Here is a 20,115-nt window from a genome sequence, read left to right as displayed (position 1 = left end):
AGCAGAGTCAATTGATCTATTTGCACTGCAGATGCTCACCACGATTACTTTTTTTACCATACTCCATTTAGTGGTAACAGCATGACATGAAACCAACCCCACACCTGCTTGAAAATGACATGCTGCTTTTTTTTTTCCTTTTCTTCCTATCACCACAGGACAAGAGAAATAAGGCGTGAGAGGTGAGAACTAGTGAGTACTGCCCTTGAAATTCCTGACTGCAGGCCTCTGCAAGCTACCCTGGTTAAACAAAGGCTGAAAACTTACGAAGACTGAGAATGAAAATTGGGAACTAGTTCAAATAAGCAGATGCACCTCTCTCCTTACACTGAAGCCTCTCTCCTTACACTGAAAAAATATCTGAAACTTTCAACTAGCAATTTTGCAGAGATTGTTTGCCATGTATTTCAAAGGAAATAAGGCAAAACAGAAGGAAAAGGAAATGAAGGGTGGTGGGGTTTTTTTGTAAATGGAAGTTGAGATTGGTTGTAGTCAAAGTATTTGTATGAAACTTTTTATGCTTCCTTACAAGGAGGATATTGAGGTCTGAAACCAGATAATAACACAGAGTGTGCCTTTACTTGGATTCCAGTAGCCAGACTCATGAAGAGAAAGTCTCAGATGTAGATAAAAGGCTGTGAGGTTGTCGCCTAATTGATTAGAAGCAGCAACTGTCAGACATCTGAAGTGTGCAAAGCACAAGACTGTCCTCTAATTTCTCAATTTTGGCAGTTTTGATGCCACTTGTACATAAAATTAGTATTAATCGTTGGGGAAAAAATGCGACCTTCTCCCTTTAATCTTTCTCCCTTTAATCACCAGATTATAAATGCAGTAGCACATTTTGGGTGTCAGTAATGCATTTTTATCTGGAAATTGCCTAATTCACACAGTAAAATGGATAGGCTTGAGACACAGAACAGTGAGACAGATATAGTGCTGCTTGGAAAAGGAAATAACCTCTTTTTTGGATTTTCATTAGGTCTAATAGCTTTGGATATCCATAGAAATAGAACTGTTCCCAAGACTGATACAGCATATTGCACTGTTACTCTATTTCCTGCAGCCTGTGTAAATACCTGTCTCATTCTTTTTGAAGACACATGAACCTACATAGAATTAGCTTTATAAGCAAGGGAGTATTAGGAAAAGCACTGTGATCAGGTTACTACTAATCAGCCAGTAAGTGGCTAGGAATTTAAGAGACAGGAGGTGGCAGTCTTGAGTAGCAACTCACTGCTGTCTCAGTTTAAGCTCAGGCGTAAACTAGACTCAGAGCGGGACACAACTCAGCATGTGAGCCCTTTTTCTTAAACGTCATAATGACAAGCAGCTTAGGTACAGAAGATGGCAATAACTAGCTTGGGCCTTAGCTTTGTCCTTTGTGCCTGATAATTAAAAATGTAGCTAAGTTATTTAATAATTGTAATGTGGAGTTGTATGAGTTTTCCTAGACTTTTTAATATTTGGATCAATAGTTGAAGATGGAAAGACTGCAGCACAGTGAAGAAGCAGAATTTAATTCGTTTCATTCTCATCTCTGTTTGTTTCTTTTAACTAGGACAATCACATTGCAAGCTCCCAATAAAATACTGTATTGCTTTATTAAAATAATAGGTATGTCTAATTCTGGTCCTCCTGAGCATCCCGCAAAGTCAGATGATCCTTCATCCCCTGACTGTGGTCTACAAGCAGGTCATGAGGTACTCCTCACTCTCTCGTGAGCTACCACAAAGTAATGTCAAAAACCTGCTTTTATTAATAATACCACTGATTGAAATGTTCTTAGCAATGCAAAACCTTGCAACGACCTAGTCTGAGCAGAGGGGGGAACTTGATGACATTATTGTTTTCCTCTTTGAAAATGCTTAGTTGGAAAAAGACAAAAAAAGCTTAAATGAATCACAGCAGCTACAGGCAACATCCCACTTGTAGTCTTTGGGAGGAATGTGAACAGCATCAGTCACTGGGATAATCGGAATGTCACTGAGAGACTTCTGCAGCGTTGCTGATTTCTTCTGGGTATTCATAGTAGGAATTTAACTTGTAAATTTTATGGTAATTTTTGTATATCTATTGATTGGTTTTCCCTACAGCCCCACATTTTAAAAATCAGTATTTTGGACCAAATCTTAATTTACAATTTTTCATTCAGATGCAAATGAAAAGTCCTCCTTTAAAAGTTTGCAAAGCAACAAATCCTTCAAATAGAGTAAGTTGCCTCGCTGCTTTACTTAGAAAGTACACATTTTTATAAGCCTTGATCCATAACAGAACTAATTCTCTAAGCTTGTTTTCTGTCACAGCCTGTAGACAAAAAAACTTTTCTTTTTCTTCCCCTGTGGCTTGAATCCTTCAGTTCCCCTGTGCATGCACAAATCTGTGCTCCACACAGACACAGCAGCCTACCTGGATGGATCTGAATGCGAGATGTTTTCTGTAACAGTCCAGTTCTGTTACACACAGCAGACATTGTCATGAAACCTTTTGTTTAATCTCTTTATTAAACAAACATTTTCCTAAGTTTGCATAAGACGTCGCCCAGCCATGGCTTCCACGCAGTCCTTTAATAACTAACAGGGTGTGGTGATTAAATTTCCTCAGAGGCTTTTCTTCCACCTGACTACCAAAGAGTAATTTATTCCTGGGTTAACATCATGACGTACTCGCTTTGTTTCTTCACCCTGTTCGTCTGTCGGAGATAGATCAGTGAGTTAATAGCTGTCTTTTTAGTGCAAAAAGGGGTTGGGGGATGATTCTTTGAGCCTGATTCCCTAAAGAAATAAAGCTTCCCTGATCGTACACTGCCTGTTCCAACACTCAGCAGTAATAACATGGAACCTTGTTGCCCATTTCATATGGAAGGAAAACAGAGGACTCTAGTCTTCCAGGCTCCCTGCAATTGTCTGAAAATGGATGGCTGGGAGGAGGAAGGAGATCCTACTACTACCTTCTAGTAAGGGAAAGCTTGCAGTGTGAACTCATTTCTTATTAGACAAATGAAAATTCACAAGGTATTTGTTCATTTAGAAGATACATGCTAAATTCAGCTATCAAAATTATGCCATTTTAGATTTATTTGTGGTCAAGATGAGCAACTGTCTTCTTGTGTGTGCTTTTTTTTTAAAAATAAGGCCACTGAAACTGTGAAAGAACGTGCAAAACTTGCTTCATACAGCTGATGGGTACTGATCAGTACTCTTAGGGTGAAGACTGAGTCTTAACAGCTGTTCTGTGTATTAGTTTAATTTTCACTCCTTCACAGTCATGTTTATGGGATTGGAAAATGTGCTGAAAGATATTGTGCTCTGTGAAAAAAGTGCAATAAACTTGGGCCTTAGAATGTCTGTGTTGCTGGAGAAATATCGTTTCCTTTTCATAAACAGGTCTTTTTGGAGCCTTAAGGACTCACTTTGTGTTTCTTGGTTTTCTTAGGACGAGAAGTAGCCACGGCCTTGGCTAGTTTAGAGGCCGGACAGATGTTTTGCTCCAGATCTAGATGTGCAGATATCTAGATATTTTTCCATCTACAGCCACACAAGTCCTTCCAGCTGCGACATACTGACCTGTCACAGAGCAGGTTTTGTGAGTTCTCCCTAATTCATGTTGAACACAATTAGGTAGGTTATCTTAAGCACTTTAAAATCCTGGTTTGAGATATGGCAGCTGGCTTTTCCTCACCTGAATTAGCAGTTCTCCCATTAACTCATCTGTTGGCACATCTGAAGAGTGGTGAGGAGCTTCTGTGGTTGTTAATCCTACCCACTGGCACTGCTAGATGCAGAATAAATCATCTGTACATAACCTGCAGCCCTGCTGATAGTGCACAAGCATATGGCCTCACAGGCAAGACTTCCGCCCGTACAAAAGATAAATGAATACCATTTGGGGACAGGAGTATCTAAGCTCAACAGCAAGAAAAAGACTGACTTATGTACTTGTTACAAACTAGTGCCAGTGAGCAGAATCCCATTTAAAATAAGGCCAAACGTGAAAATGGTTTCTTACACTGAGAAAAATTGGAGATAGGTGGAAAGAGGGTGTTTGAAGAGCTGTTTAGTGGTTTGGGGCACCAAGGAGATCTGAGTGTCGAAAAAATCCTCATTAAATATACATTGGAGTTTTTAAGAAGAAGATGTAATGAAGTATAACTTGGGCTGTGAACAGCACAAGCAGATATTTAGGGAACCCTTGCTCTCTGTGTGGTAGGAAAATCTCAGAGAAATGAGCAAGTAGGTCCATGACCAATGGAATCAATGAAGCCTGGTTTCCAATGGATTCGTGTCTCATGCAAGTTTTTCCCCTGGCCTGGATGGTCTCTATGGCTGTCCCAAATGGAGCATCTGATGTCTTATAAGAATGGGGCCCTTGCCACATCCTTTTCCATGGCTGGAGGCACCATTTGGATCTCCCCATCTTCCTTGCTCAATGCCTACTTCCACTAAACTTGTGACAACTTTGTATCTTGAAACCTGTGATTCATTTTCAAACTTAGTTGAAAAGCAGATGCTGAATTCAAAAGCTACTCAAAGAGGAAGTGTAGACAGTGGAATAGGCACTCATACACAAAATAAGATGACAAGGCCTTTTTTCCTTAGGAAATAGGAACAGTTGGAGAAGGCACTTCCTCCAGATTTGGTGATTTCCAGCACTGGCAAGGTCAGTTGCAGTTGGGGCACAGAAAGGGTAAAACACATTACTGCCCTTGAAACTTTTTCGTAGTAGAGAGCTGGGGTACAGGTTTATAACATTGTACTTTTGTGGTGGGTTTGTTGGCATTTACTTGGAACTTGGTATTTATTACATGAAAATAGGTATAGTTAAAATTTCAGGTGTTGGTCTAGATCATGGTTTTTAAACTAGTTTTAGGGAGATGTTACTGATAAGGTTAATTTTGCTTAACCTGTTAGTCATCCCAAGGTACTATACATCTTTTTTTCTAGGTGGGAGCTGCAGCAGGTATGAATGAGAAAACCAAATCCAGTAACAGGTGCATAAAACAATCTACCTGAACATGTATCTAGATCAATTTTAATAGGCACATTTTGAGAGCCAGAACAACCTTCTGTATTTCTTATCAACATTTTTATCAGCTCTTCATCCCAGTAGGTCAGAATGCCATTGTTTTGCTAATGCTTTTGTTGACTTGAAAAATAACCCTCTTTTGACTATTTGAGAACCCATAGCTGAAATATGTGGTGGTGGCAGGCTATGCTTTTGTCCTAGGGGGAAAAAAAAGTGCTTAAATAGAAAATGTAAGAGGAAACTATCAGAAGAACTGTTCAGAACAAACATCTGCATGTTTTCCCCTTTGCCTCTGCAAACTTCATTTAGCTCCAGGCATGGGTTTGAATAAACTACCTGGTGTTTGCTAACACCAGCTAACAATTTATTTTAAAGACAGTAATATCTACCTTGTATCAGACTTAATATGAAAAAACAAAGTAGGTCTCATCTAGATTATGTCACTGCATGTAAATAAAAAAATGCATGCATGGAACAAAATGCTTCATCTAGGTGCTTAGCCAAGCACAAAGGTTTTTCCACCGAATAGAAAATGCCTGTTGAGATAATGAGGGTGAGAGAATATGTGTAGATAGGTGTGATTAAAAGATTTCTTTGCCTCGATGAAATTCTTTGTAACAATGTACCAGGCACTAAGGCTTGCAACAGACTAATACTTCAGTTAAACAAACTGTAACTCTTGCTTCTAGAACATCAGAATGCTTCTACAAGAACTGTATGTAGACTAGACCCTAGGATGTGTTTACTAACAACACAGCTCTTATCCTTCTTATCCAGGGATTAGTTCTTTTTAAATCTGAGTAAGTTAATTTCTATTCTCCACTTTTATACAATTTAATGTACTATTCTATGAGCTAGAAGACTTCTTTATTCAGTTCCTTCCTTCCAAGACTTAGTTTTTTAATTCTAAGCAGCAGGCAGCTCCCAGGGGATAAGCCCTGCTTTCAACATTTGCAGTTGATGATATTGAACAATACTGAGGTGGTTAAGATTAAGGAATTCAGGGTGGTGTCAAACCTGCCAAATGACTCTTTCACAACACTCCGATATAGGTGGCATGACCGGTGTGTTCAAATCACTCCGGCCTGAGCAGTGCTGGGTTGTTGTAAACAAGCACAGGTGTCTTGGCAGTTTGGATCTGTGCTTCCATTAACATAGCCAATATCTGAATCAACTCCAAGGCCAAAACCAGTAATAGTAGTGGTTTTATTAGACTCCTTAGACCATTTTCCTGCATTGAGCATAATATTTGCCAGCAGGCTAGAATGAATCCTTGGGTATGACCTATGAGTTTGCTGGATACATATGGTAAACAAGGGTTTCTTCTGATTTGAGCTGTCCTTCAGGTCTCATGAAGGTTAAGTGCCCTCTTTCTGTTTATATCAAAGCTTTATGTCCTACGTGACTGGAAATGAAGAGTTTGAGAGATTCTTTGTGCTTGGGGGCAGTATGTGAACAGCATGGTCCTTGTGAGTCTAAGTGGAAGAGGCGTGACCCTGACAGTAGATATGGGCATAAGTGTTGGTGGCTGCAGGAGGGACAAATACTTTTTCTCTTAACATGCACACTGTAAGTCACAGCACCTCACATGGCATTTTCCCTTCCCGCTTTCAGTGTTCCTTGGGTAGTATTTTGAATATTATCAGCTTAAAAATTATCTGTTGCTCACTGATTTTATTGGTGAATATCTAAGAAGATCTGAAAGCCACAGCTCATGAGCAGAACAGTTTTAAACTTAATTTCTTTTCCTTTCCTCCTCCTATTTTTTTCTCCTTGAAGCTAGCAAAGCCTTGCATAAAGGCATTTTTACTCTCTGGTCTCATGCCCTGAAATATGACCTCATCATTCCTGGGCAATTTGTGTTAGTCATTTAGCAGTACCGCTGCTAGATATGGAGATATTAAAGTTAACAAAAATCATGTAGTTTAACTTCTAGAACCCAGGCTAAAAATGTAGTGCCAATGAATTGATAATCTGCTTTTTTTCCTGGTGAAAATGAACACACTGTGTTATTGAGTCAATAAAACTCAATGCCATGATGGCATTGTACACAGCTTTGCTTTTCTTACTGAAGAGAGCTCAGAATTAATTGACAAAGTAAAATGAATCACACCCTAAATTCCAGCCAGCTTGCCTCAGCAAATGGTCAATAGTCAATACAGAGAAGTAGGCACTTCAGAAAATTATTTGATCCATCTACCTTAGATAGTCATTTCAGGATAGAGGAACTCATCCCTCAGAGGGAGGAAGGGATGCTGTCTTGTATATGCAGCTATGATTGCTTAGCTCTCAAATGAATTCTACTCTAACTGGCTTATGCAACCTGATGGATTTTTTAACCAGAAACACATGAAAATGCATTTAGTATTTGCAACTGCAAAGTCCTGCAGAAACAGAAGTCGTCCTGCTGTGTTTCACCCTGCTCCACAGAGTAGCAGAGAAGATTCTGTAATTTACCCACTGCGAACAAAGTGCTGATTTGGCTGCGTGGTTCTTAGAAACTGCCCTTGTTACTTCCTGTTGTTGTCTCAAGCTGTGTATTTCAGATGTGAATGGGGATCTCTCAAAAATCTCTTTATCTTTGTGGTGGTATGACATGATTCCTTGGACAGATGTAGAGGGGTGTTATTTGCCAGTAAAAAGCACTCAGAAAGTGAAAGCATGGCAGAAAGTTTTCTCATTTGCCTTCTGAGGAGTTGACGCTCACCGCCAGCACACCCGGCTAACAGCATTCCCGGGTGCTGACCTCTCCTGACACGTTTAGCAGAGGCTGGATGCTCAATCTCGTTTCCTAAGGCTTTCAGCACTTTGCATGATTGCTGCTCCTTTCATCCTGAGACACAGTTTGCAGGGCCACGCAGTGAGACGGTCCCTGCCCGCTTCTGTAGCGTTGGCAGCAGCGCTTAGCAGCTCCTTTCACACAGCTCTGCGGCAGCCTGACGTGGTGAAGCTGTCTGCAGGCCAGTCAGTGCTGCAGCAGAAGCAGACACTGCTAAACAAAATTGCTGGCTGCATTAACAGATGATGAAATTGAAAAGATGTTCATTTGAACATCTTTTGAACCATAGTTGTGGTGCTTCAGTGTATCCTAGTGTTCCCTGACATGTCTACATTATATTTTATATGTGGTGGGAGAGGGGGATATATCACTGCAGTGCTCTGACACCTCACCTGCATTGGTGGCCTTTTCTCAAACCCTTTTGGATGCCAAAATTTAATAAAGGGCTTTCAGAATCTGTGGATGACCGGGCAGAAACCGAGTGTCTTTAAAACCATTTGTACTTTCTGTTTTGTGACCTTGGCCGATCGGTGATTGGGAAAGTTGCTCACATGCCATCTGCACCTGCTAGCTTTGCCATGCAGCAATAGGTCATTTCCTTTCCAAACATGACTGGCTTCTGATACCAGTGGGAAACTGGCAGCTCTTAAAGAAAGCAGTAGATTCCAGTTTCCTCCTTCGGCTTTTTGCTGAGATAGGAAAGGAGTTGTTATTGTACCAGTCCCAGTGCTCTGTGTCAGAGCTCTCCTTCCCACATAACTGCTTTTTCAGTCATTCACAAACAGTTTGTCCATAGCATACGGTATTGTATCTTGTATTGTGAATTGGACTGCCCCAAGATAAATATTTTCCCAATCTCATAGGCTGAATTCTAAATAGAACTGTGTAACCTCCAGTGAAGATATTTTCCTCTTCATTTGTCTCTTGATCTTTTTTCTTCATTTCTGTGAAAGAATAAGAGAGTGCAGAATGAAGTGGTTATCTGGTGGTAGGCCTTTAGAAACAACATGTTGGAATTGAAGTGTAGTTTTCTCCCTGTTTCTTTGTCATATCAAAAAGATGAGGTAAAGTCGCATCCATTGTTCTTTCACTTCTCCAGAAATGATGGAAAGCTGTGGTGACTTCTTTGTAAGGGGTGTTTAAATCAGCAGGTAGGGAATCAGTGGTGCTGGACAGGATGCAGGCAATTGCCTCATCACCAGCCTGAAGTATCACCTTTGCAGAGAACTGCAAAGGAGTTACGTTGCTGACAGCGAGGTGGTGAATTTTGCTTACACCATTAACAGCATAAAGCAGCTGCACTGGCTTTACAGGCAATTTCAAAGATTTCCCTGAAAGTTAGGGTAAATAGTTTGTGTCTTTATAAATGTGTACCCTTTCTTCCTGTCGGTTACAGGAGATGGAGGTAGAATCGTGTGAGGCTTTTCTGTGCTCTCATTTAGCGTTAATAATGAAACAGATAATCCTATTTGTCTTAAAATCAAGGCAAATATCTCTTGTGTTCTGTCCATCTGTTCCAGACACCAACAGCATGCTCATCACCATGGTATTGGAACAGTCTGGTACACAAATAGCAATCAGCAGTTATTAACATAGTATTATTACTTGGTCCATAAAGCTAATACTGGCAGAGATACTGTACATCACACACTGGGAGAGAGTTTCTCAGCTGATGTAGTTTGTTCTGCCAGAATATGATAATACTCTGTATAAAAATCATTAAAAGGAAACAATTTTTATTATTTCACACAAGCAGCATATATCACCAGTGTAATATATATATCAACATTTTCTCTTTACACCCAGTAATTTATAATATATAGCTATTCTGTTGAATACTATTCTTCAGAAAACAAAGAAGGGAGGTTTTTTATGCACAGATCACCAAACCACTGAAACCTCCCTTTTCCCATCCTTTCCCCTGAGCTGTTGATATAGACTGATACAGGAGTGGCTTTTTGTATGCAGAAGGCCATTTATCTCAAACTAGACAAATTAAGCTTTACTCAGCATGCAGTCTCCTTCTGTAGTGCAGGGGGGGTGACAAGTGATTGTAGCCCGCTAGGAAACTTTAAGTCACTCAGTCTGCACACACTAAAGGAGTTCCTTCAATACCTTTTGAAAAGACTAAAGCTTGCTCTCTGCTTTTCTAGCCTGTGGAAGGAACATGCACTTTTCAGACCAATTTTTTTTCCAGGACTTAGCTTACCAGAGAAGCAAACTGCAGTCCCCCAAAAGATTCTGGACACCCTACAAAATTTAGGGGTTCCCTACCTGTCCTTGCTCCTATTCATACATCTCATTTACACATGTTCAAAAGTTCTACTTCAAATGTCTCCTTTCTCATTTGGTCACTTTGACATTCTGGAGTTGAACAGCCATGCTTTTAAAATCTCTGGCATTTAAAATGCTGGTTAAAATACATAGATTCCTATCAGGTGGCATATTTGTACCAAACTGGTTAAATGAATAGCCCATCTCTATATAATTTTTCTTCCCTTTGTAACCAGAATATATTCCTGGGAGACCAATTTTGCAAACTTCTCTGCAGAGACTTCTACACAGAAGCAAGATGGAGCCTTCTCAGATTGCAGCTTCGCAGTTGCAGTGTTGTAACTCTGAAGCAAAAGTGAAAGCAAGGCATTACAGTTCCTAGTTTTTATTTACAGCAACTTTTGCTTGCTTTAGATGGCAAATTGCTGCCAAACTGGCATTTCTGTAAGAATTACAGTGTCCACACAAGTGCTGCTAGAATGAAAGGGAACATCCTTACCTGAGCTGGTTGTGATTACGTCGGTGGCACAAGCAGATTGCATCAGCCATTATTACTCTTTCAGTAAACCTGGAACTTACGGCCGTGATATTGGTTCAGCCTCCATTTATATATCAATAGCTTTTTTACAGAAAACTTAACTGGAATAATTAAGCTTTACTATAAACTAACTAAATATGTAAATGGATTGTTAAGATCACAGTTTCCAAACGGGCTGTATATGTGTGGGGCCTGACTGAAATAGATGGAAAGGCCAACAGGAATCTTGTTTTAAAAACAGAGGATCGTTCCTCACAGTTCAGCTTTGCCTTGAACACTTACATTTTGTCTTGACTGTGGGAAGGAGTCTAAACTCCTGGGTGACTTTCATACCTGTCTAGCTACAATGAAGAGCAAAGTACAGTATTTTTATCTTGTCATTCCCTGTTATCAATCTCAGTTATTAAGCAAGTGGTGGATATTAAGATGAACATTGCCTTAACTATTTGTCATTTCTTATTAGACCAACTGTATGTGTCCCATTACATTTCTTTCAGGGCCTGTTGCTTGTTGGATGTGTGCCAAACTGTCCTTCAGGATACAGTGCAGCGGGCAGGAGAAGGAATGTGTTTGAACTTGGCATAATTGCAGTGAACATAAAGGTACATTTGGAACTTTCTTGGAACTCTTTTTTGTCTTGCTATCGTAGGCCAGTATCTTGGTTGTCCGCAGTCATTTGCTTTGGAGCAATGTTATTGAGAAGAATGAATCAGTTCTGGCTCAGTTTAATGGGTTTATTTGGACTGAAAAAGCTATAGCTGGGCTAAATGCTGTATCCACAGTTCATTTTATGTAGCTCTTTTTATCATGTACAGTGACTGCCCACCAAAAGAAAATGAAGATGCATTGCTGCAGCTTTTTTAAGAAGGATCTGTAACAGGCTTTGTTGTATCCACAAATAGGAAGTGGTTACTGAGGTCATTACCTTTCTCTGCTCCCGTGGTTGCAATGTACATCACAACATTACGTGTTGCCACTGCACAGTTTCCCCTTGTCCTCTTAATTTTGGATAGGCTGCATTCTTCATTCTCCTCAGATTTATGACATGGAGCACAAAATATAACCACTAAAATATGATGGATGTTTATTTTGTACAAACACTCCAAGTAGGATTTGGGGGAAGAGCATGGCTTCATAGCTTTGTAGAACTGGGTGCCTCCCAAAATAGTTGAGTGGGGCAGTCATTCAGTTCGCCAAGTGCTAAATGAGAACATGGGCATACTCTAGAAAAGATCAGTGGACTCCTTTGAATCAACGAGGGAGGCTGAGGTCTCTGATATTGCTAATGCATGCTGATGGAAAGCACAGTACTCCATTACCCTTTCTGATCTATAGCATTAGAACAAAAAGCAGCGAAACAAAAATCATCACAGTGGAAGCTGTCACCCTTGTCCCCATGTGTGCTGTATGTCTTCTGCAGGGATCTCTTGAGGATACCAGCTAGGAAAGCAAATGTAGTTGTACTGATTTATTTTTTTCTTCAAGTGTAATCTCACATAATAAGTCTCTGTGGCTTCCTGCCCCACCCCACTCTTTTAAGGTCTTGATTTAGGAATGATATCACTATGTCTTTTGAACAATGTATTTTAGCGTATTTTGTATTTGGACATAACCCCCCCCAGCTATGGAATAAATGTTACGTGGTGCAAGATCGTGTTAGGTAACGGCTGAGTTTGAGTAGTTAATCTGATGTGTTCAAAATGTGACCTTTTTTTTGCACGGTAGAAAAAGAATCTCATTACTTAAGGAACATAGGCAATGTATGCAGTGTGTAGGGACTGCATTTACCTATGAATTAATTATCTTTAAATAGGTTTTTTTTCTTAAGGTAAAAGGAGCAGATAATTCAAGTACCCTATCCTGAATAACATTCTTTGCAATTATTTTTCACCACAATAGCCAGTGAAACATGAATTATTTTTTAAAAATTTCTTAGTGGTGAATTTATAGCTCCTGAAATTATATATCTGTTCTCTGTCCTTTTGTTTGCTTTCAGGGAGAAAGCAGAGCTGCTTCACAGTGCCATTTTCATACCTGAGGAAAAGGATTACATTGATGAATTAGTGCAGCAACCCTCTCAGACATGGAAGAATGCATCTTACAAGAAAATCTATAGGTGACTAATAGGCCACATTGGTCATCTCTCACCCACAGTGATAAGCAGTCTTTTCAGATCTGAGAGAAATGTTTTGGTATACCTGGATCTAAATCAAATTAAATCAAGCATCTACATACAGAATTTGGAATTTAACATGGTGTTCCTTCTGAATATCAAAAATAATTATTTCCACTGTGAATATTTTAGGTTGTGTGTCTAAGTAGTATGGATAGGTGTACCAGGTCAGTGCAGACACAGTGCAATTTAAAAAAAAAAAAAAAAGGCAAAAAGAAAAGAGAGCCAGAGGGAGGAAGAAGGGAGTTAGTGAGAGAAAGAAAACAAATTCACCCAATCATTAAAACTGACTTGCATGGAAAATTTTCCACACACAGCGGAATCCTGAGTGTAATTTCCGAATTTTGTCTTTGCTCGATCCAGATAAAGGGTGCATGTCTGTACTCATTTTCACTCACACATGGGTCTTCAAAATTTGCAAGCTGTGTAAAAAAAGAACGTCTTGCCTATTTGTGGAGACCTCTGGCTGTCCCTGTTTCAGTAGAGCAGAAGCTCGGTTCCTGACTGTGGACTAACGAAACCAGCAAATGTTTACTTCCCGTATTGGCTTTACTACTACACAGAGTTTGACCACTTAAATTCACTGATCAATGTTTTAAACAGAATGAAGCCTTTTCATTTTTTAAAAAATCTGCTACCAAAAGTCACAGTTATTTCACCTTTCAAAGACAGTTCTTTGCTTCTTCAGAGACTTCTTATTAAACTGACCTGTACCATCCTCCTCACAGGGCTGTAGTGTAGCCTCGTATGATATAGATGATGAGCTTCTGTGTGAAATAATAGGGATGCTACCTAATCCTGAACTCACATCTGAAGGATTTTAAATAAAGGTTATCAATGAGAGGTCTGTAAGCTATCCTCAGTTGATTCTGTCTGTCCTGTTGTTAGGATGAAGGCGTTTGACTCTCTTAACAGAACCAGAGACTGAGCTTTTTCCTTGAGCTTTTGTTGCATTTAAGGACTCATGCTGAATAACAATACTAAAAGATTAATCCCATCTGTTTTTCTGCTGATTGTTAGTTTAATTTAGTGTATGACTACTCAAAGTTTAGTCTGCCAGCCGAGGAAGGTATGCGGTTATCGACATTACTGATAGGATAAACAAATTGTGTAAGCCTATTTTCAAATCTCCCCAAATCCCATAATGCTTAATAAAGTAAAACTCTTGAGTTGAAATGTACCTGTTTACAGAAAGATACAGCATCATATAGAGGTTTCATTTAGAGCCTTGGGTAGACTAAATGGCTTTGTTGTCTGATTCGTGCCTGTTGCCATTTTTAGGCATGGAACATAGCAGGAAACTGCGAAGAAAGTAAAAATAAGGAAAACAGAGAGTTGTAAGAAAGACTTCTGTGCTTAGAAGGCTGTGGAGACCAAAGCACTGAAAAGATCTGCATGTGCTGTGTTTTTGGGGCCTAGTTAGAATCATAGAATCATAGAATTGTAGGGGTTAGAAGGGACCTCAAGAGATCATCGGGTCCAACCCCCCTGCCAAAGCAGCTCCCTAGGACATATCACTCAGATAGGCGTCCAGACGGGTCTTGAATATCTCCAGGGATGGAGACTCCACCACCTCCCTGGGCAGCACAGTTAGTGCTGTGTCTTTGAGCTGTACCAGCATTTCTCAAACTGCATGTCCAGCCCTTGCTTGGGCAGGACTCTGGGTTAATCCTGCATGGGGAGAGGACAGTGCCTGTGAGGCCTGGCAAACATTGCTTGTCCTTTCCTCATGAAGATGGCCATTTGTTCCATATGCATGTATGGGAGGTGGCTCTTCCTTTTTCTCTGCATTTGTAGCCACCATGAAAACAGATAATTCCACGAGACCCAAATGTGGTTGTACAGGTCTGAGGCTCTCTTTCCTGACACACAACGAAATTTCACATGCATGTGCAAGCAGTCTCACAAACCTGCTAATAAATGCCCCAAACCAAGTGAGAGGGATCTTATGAGGGATGAGTAGGGAGAGAATAAAATACCAAGGGGCCAGAAAGACAAAAAAGCACAAAGGCCAGTGAGAAAGAGATTCAAAACAGATAATGCAAAGTGTAAAACAGTATCATCGATGTCAGGCCCTGAAACTAGGAGGGCATTCTGTTGCTGAATCACATGGTGCAGGACCCCATAAATGTGTAACACACAAAATATCGAAGATGTGCAAGGCAGGTGTGTAAAAAGGATGAGAAAACAGGGGGATCATGAACAAAGGAAAAAAGAGTTTTTTTAAAAGGTCAGAAGAGAGAACAATGCCACAAAAGCTGGTATTGAACTAAAGGGGTGAGAGAGTAGAAGGAAAGATGAAAGAAAGTACAGCCACTGACTTGATTTGCCATTTTTCACTAGAAATCTATTCCTTTGCCACTTCTGAGTGCAACCCACATATATAAGAAAATACAGGTTTTGCCACTTAATTGGGTGAAAGTCCCTTTCAGAAGGGACTTTGGGGCAGCAGAACCCTGGCGGCCCAAATAAAACAACCTTCAGTATTAAATCGATGGCAGTGTTAAACGACATCCTGTGCCAAGCAAGGAGAATGCCAGTCCAGCTGGATGAACACATGCCAGAGCTTTCAGATGATAACTGGTATGACGAATTGAACTCTTGAGCAAATGGGTACCTAGGCAAAGAGCAGAGCGACCAAATTCCATGGTTGCACTACCATGCTATCTCCACTGGGTTGCAAAACACATGAGTCAGAGGTAGAAGATAGCCCTTGGCAGTATGTGTGGAGAGTACTATGATCCCCACTTAAGCAAACCCATGCCTTCTTACTTCCTGCTGTTTCCAAACCCTTTTCAAGTGTCCTTCCTAGCAGTCCTCTGTCCCAATGTCTATGTGGCAGCCAGCCAAGGTCTGCATCAATAAAGAAGGGTTCATTTACTAGAAGAAAATGGGTGCTGCAAGCAGGACATCAGGTGCTTAAGAGACAGCAACCTCAGAGTCCAACCTCCTGTTGCACAGTTGTAGCCCAGAGTCTGAGCTGCCATTGTAAAAACAAGCAGGCCAGGTCCTCAGCTGACTTAGAGCCACAGGAGCTCACATATTAGCTTGAGCCCTGTCTTCTTTATCTCTTTTGCCACTAAAGACTATGATTAAAAAGATGCCCAGGATATAACAGATGAAGTGTGCTGAATTCACCAGCAACCTTAAATAAAAGCCTAAACTGCTTAATTCATCCTTGGAATAATTTGGCCTCTGAGCTGTTTTTAACCTTTCTTGTGGGTGCTGTCCTAACTGACCAGTGGAATTGTCATTTCTGGATGTTTTCACGAATACCATCGTTGGGACTGAAGGAGATGCAACTGAAGTAGAGGAACTGACTAGGTCGTCTCTTGGTGCCTCTTCTAACCTCATTTTTTTTCTCTGATCTTAGCCAAATGCATTCAGTTACTTTCCTAAGCTTGCAGTGTTACACTGCTTCCACGAGGCTTGTGTAAGACGAGGCCCAACGACCAACCCCCCTGGTTCCTCCATGGCTGCTCACGCAATACAGAACGCGGTATTGTCAGTTTTGCAGAAGGTTGGGAAATCACTACCTGATCTGTGGCGACAGTGTAAAGTAAAAGTAGAGACAGGTATCAGTTAATAGGTAGCCAGCTTGTTGCAGTGTTTCACGTCCTGCTAAAAATAACTTTCTACTTCAAATCTGAGTGACAGTTGCCATAAAAACACTCTCATGTGCTTACAACAGTACTGAAGGCCTGGATTCTGAAGAAAGGAGCCAGAACAAGGTGCTAGATCTCCTTCTAGGAGTTTCCCAGAAGAGACTTGGCTCACCAGCCTTGGACATCTGCTCTCCAAGCATTCTGCCATCCCTTCACATCCACCCTGCCTACATCTGCCTGTGGTTAGAACCAATCTGAAACCTCTGGCTCCATTTCTCTCCTCATAGGATGCAAAAGCACAGGCCATGTGAAGCAAAACCAATAGGTAGAGCTGTGCATCATCCGTTTCCTGGTGATTTACAGACCAGTAAGATCCACCACACCATCTGGTTACCTCCCTCCTATAAGAAGCAAGGTGTGACAATGCATCAGCGCATTTAAATGATCCCAGAATGCTGTTTTCCTCTCCACTTTGATCTTCTGACATCAAACTACGCCCAACTATGGATACATTAGTTCTATCCCTCCCAGAGGTACCACAGGTTCATCAGCAACTTACTTCTCTTTTATCCTTGACTTGCCAAATCAAGAATAAATAAGGAGAGGAATTTTCTAACACCTTTATAAATGTGCTGCCAGAAACGACGGGTTGTATGGTCAGAAAAGCACCAGTAGCTGACAAGTCCCGCAGAGAGACTGAATACATGGGAGGACCATGAGCGATACGGGAGACATGCTGCTACTGATAAGCTGAAGTCAGTGTTTGCTTCCCAGCACTCCTGGTCTCAAGAGTCAGTTACAACGTCTCAGCTCGCTGTTGTGCATTCCCAGTGCCTGACCTTCTTCGCAGGGTTGTTGTGCATCTATTAGCCCGTGAGCTTCCCACTACATGGATCAGTCACTGAGAAGGGGGAAGGGAAAGGAAAAGCAGAGGAAGGGAAGAGGGGAAATAAATACCAAAATTATATATTTTTTTCTTATTTTATACATAGTGTAGGGAAATGGACTCTGGAAAGAGCTGGATGATACCTGAACACTGCTGTGCCAACGTGACAGCTTCATGGGGAGGCAGTGCTGGGTCAGAAGTCTGATCCCCCCTATCTTTGGTTCCAGAACTGTTACACAGGGGAAAGAAACATTTTCAGGGTAAAACCTGTGGTAAGAGACGGGACCCAAAAACCTTCCTTTGCCCTGGGACTGTGTGTTGTAGTTATATAGCTAAAAAATACCGACCATTTCATGTGAAATAAGGATGGAGGAGGAAGGCAGAACAAATTCTGTGCAGCTCAGTGCTTACTGCTGGATGCAATCCCCATGGGTGATACCCTCACAGTCCTGCTGACAGCCCCATGGCGGGCACATGGGCTCTGTACTGCAACGCCAAACCTGAGCTCGTGCAGCTGTAATATTCCTCCTCCATCTCTTGTTGTTTTTCCTCCTTCCTTTCCCCTCTTTACACCTGCCTGCAACCACTGCAGCTTGCTTTCTCTCTGGCACATGCCTTTTGTGGCCCGGGGAGGAGAGAGACAGGAGCAGTGAATGGCAGGTCACCTGAGTGGAACCAGGAACCAGAGGCGTTCAACCTCAAAAACACCAGTTAGTGGGTCAGGATACTGCCTAGGGGTGGACAGGGCTGGGGAAGGTGATTACAGTTCAAGGTACTCTGTGTTCACAGCTCTTCCTCTGCTGCTCTGGTAGAGAGCTACAGCCAGAGCCAAAGGAAAGTCTGCAGCTGATTTCACTAACAGGATAAAATCAGCCTCTATTGGCACAGGCATAATTCAGCCCTGAAGGTGTATGAATAATCTTTCCCTAAGTGGTGTCTGATATCCCTCCTTGCATTATGCTCCTGTTAGAGACAAGTGAGGCCTCCAAGACCGACCAGTGGTTCGTGGTGTTGAAGACCAACTGAATACCCACTTAAGGAAGGAAGGAGAAGGAACAGGACAGAATGTGACACACGCATTATAAATCATCATTCCAGTCCCAGCTAGAAACCAGGCAGGGGTCCTGAGCTTGTTCATCCAGTTAAACAGGTACATGTGCAGACACTCAGCTGCAGATGACAACATGGCAGCCGATGACCTCAGCCTGCAACACAGGCAGTGGAAAAGCCTCCCTGTGCCTCCCTGCAGAGCTGATGCAGACCCACCTTTCGAGCTGCCCTTACACCCAGCCTGCAGCCATGGGTAGCTACACCTGCCTCGCTGCTGGTCCAGTCATACAGATCAAATACGCTCTGCTCAGACGGAAGCTATCATTCCTCTGAGATGATACAGCATCCCACACTCTTATTAACCTGTGCCCTACTTCAGAGTAAATCTAATTTGTGGCTTTCATAGCTGGCTTGTCCCTGTGTCTGCTCTGACTTTGCTGGATACGCTAACGCAGCGCCCTGTGTGGCAGAGCCCTACTAACTGCGGCCTGTAAGCATTCTTCCTCTCAATAGAACCAGGAATTGGTGTGGTTGGAGCTGTTTGTTTCACTAGGGAAGAGGAAAGTAAAAGCACCACTGTTAAAATGTCCCTGCAAACCCAAGTTTTGTATTCAGCAGAAAACGACGTGCTGTCTGCTAAGTGAAGTTGGCTGCCTGGGATATTCCTGCACATCGGGTCACCTTCCACAGAGCATCTCGAGGGATGCTGTATGAGGAGAGAGAGTTTCAAAGGATTTGCTGGCACTTCTGATGGCAAGCATCAGGCTGAGCGGGTACTGCTTCACAAAGGGAACGGGAAGTAGGCTCTTCTGCGATGGCCAACCGCCACAGAAGCTGCATGTACAGTAATATCTGTGGTAGATTCATGAGTAGATTATGTTACCTAAGAAGCAATGCCAGAAAGCAAAAGAACCCCCAACCTTTTTAACCAGTGCTTGGTATTTTCAATTACGGTCAGCAGAGTTTCTTGCCTATACTAAAACCTGGAAGATGCATGGAGTGTGAGTGACTGTGAGTGATCTTACTGTGGGGGGCAAAAGAGGACAAGAGGCAATTTCAGTTCCTCTGGGGGTGCAGCTCTGTTCAGCCGCTGTGCAATGAACCCCCCACCCCCCCTTTCGTGTCAGTCATTTTGGCAATCCCTTGGTGTACTTCCATGGCTGGTGACTTGCAGCTTGGTGGAAGCTGGCATGTGGACAGGTTAATGTTTGGACAGCTACAGGAATGCTTCCCAACTCACCGTAGGAAGATGAGGTCCTGCACACACTTCCCTGCACAGGATGTTTCAGTGATCTTGCAATTTAGTTGCGTATTGTTCCCCCTGTCCTTTGAGCCAGTTGGAAGATAAACTTTGATCCATGCATTATACCATGCCCTTTGTAATGAAATAATGTCAGATAATAAGTATTTAGTGGGGATTTAAATTCCCGAGCTGATTACAAGGGGCTGTTAAGACTTGGAAGGTTTAGTAGCGCTCTGTGTCCGAATCTGGCCTGATGTATAGCATTGCAGCTACGTGCTCTTTCGGGCAGTGTTGGAAAGGCAAGGATTTAGGAATACATCTGAAAGCAGAAACAACTAACAAGGCCAGTGGCACAACGTGAGCTTCAGTAAGAATTTAGTTTCAGTGGCTGACCAGAAAACTAAGCACCTGTACTCTGAATTCCTCCGGCTTTGACAAGTCTGAGGTCCCAGGCACGTGGGTCTCTCCCTGCCTGTCTCCCAGCAGTAAAATGAGGTATTTACCGTGCCCAAGGAACACTGTGCAGTGTGGCTAATGGTGCT

The sequence above is a fragment of the Gallinula chloropus genome (assembly GCF_964237585.1).
Source record: "Gallinula chloropus genome assembly, chromosome: 3".
Classification (NCBI taxonomy): Eukaryota; Metazoa; Chordata; class Aves; order Gruiformes; family Rallidae; genus Gallinula; species Gallinula chloropus.
The sequence above is the reverse complement of the archived record's forward strand: the minus strand, read 5'-3'. Positions refer to the sequence as shown.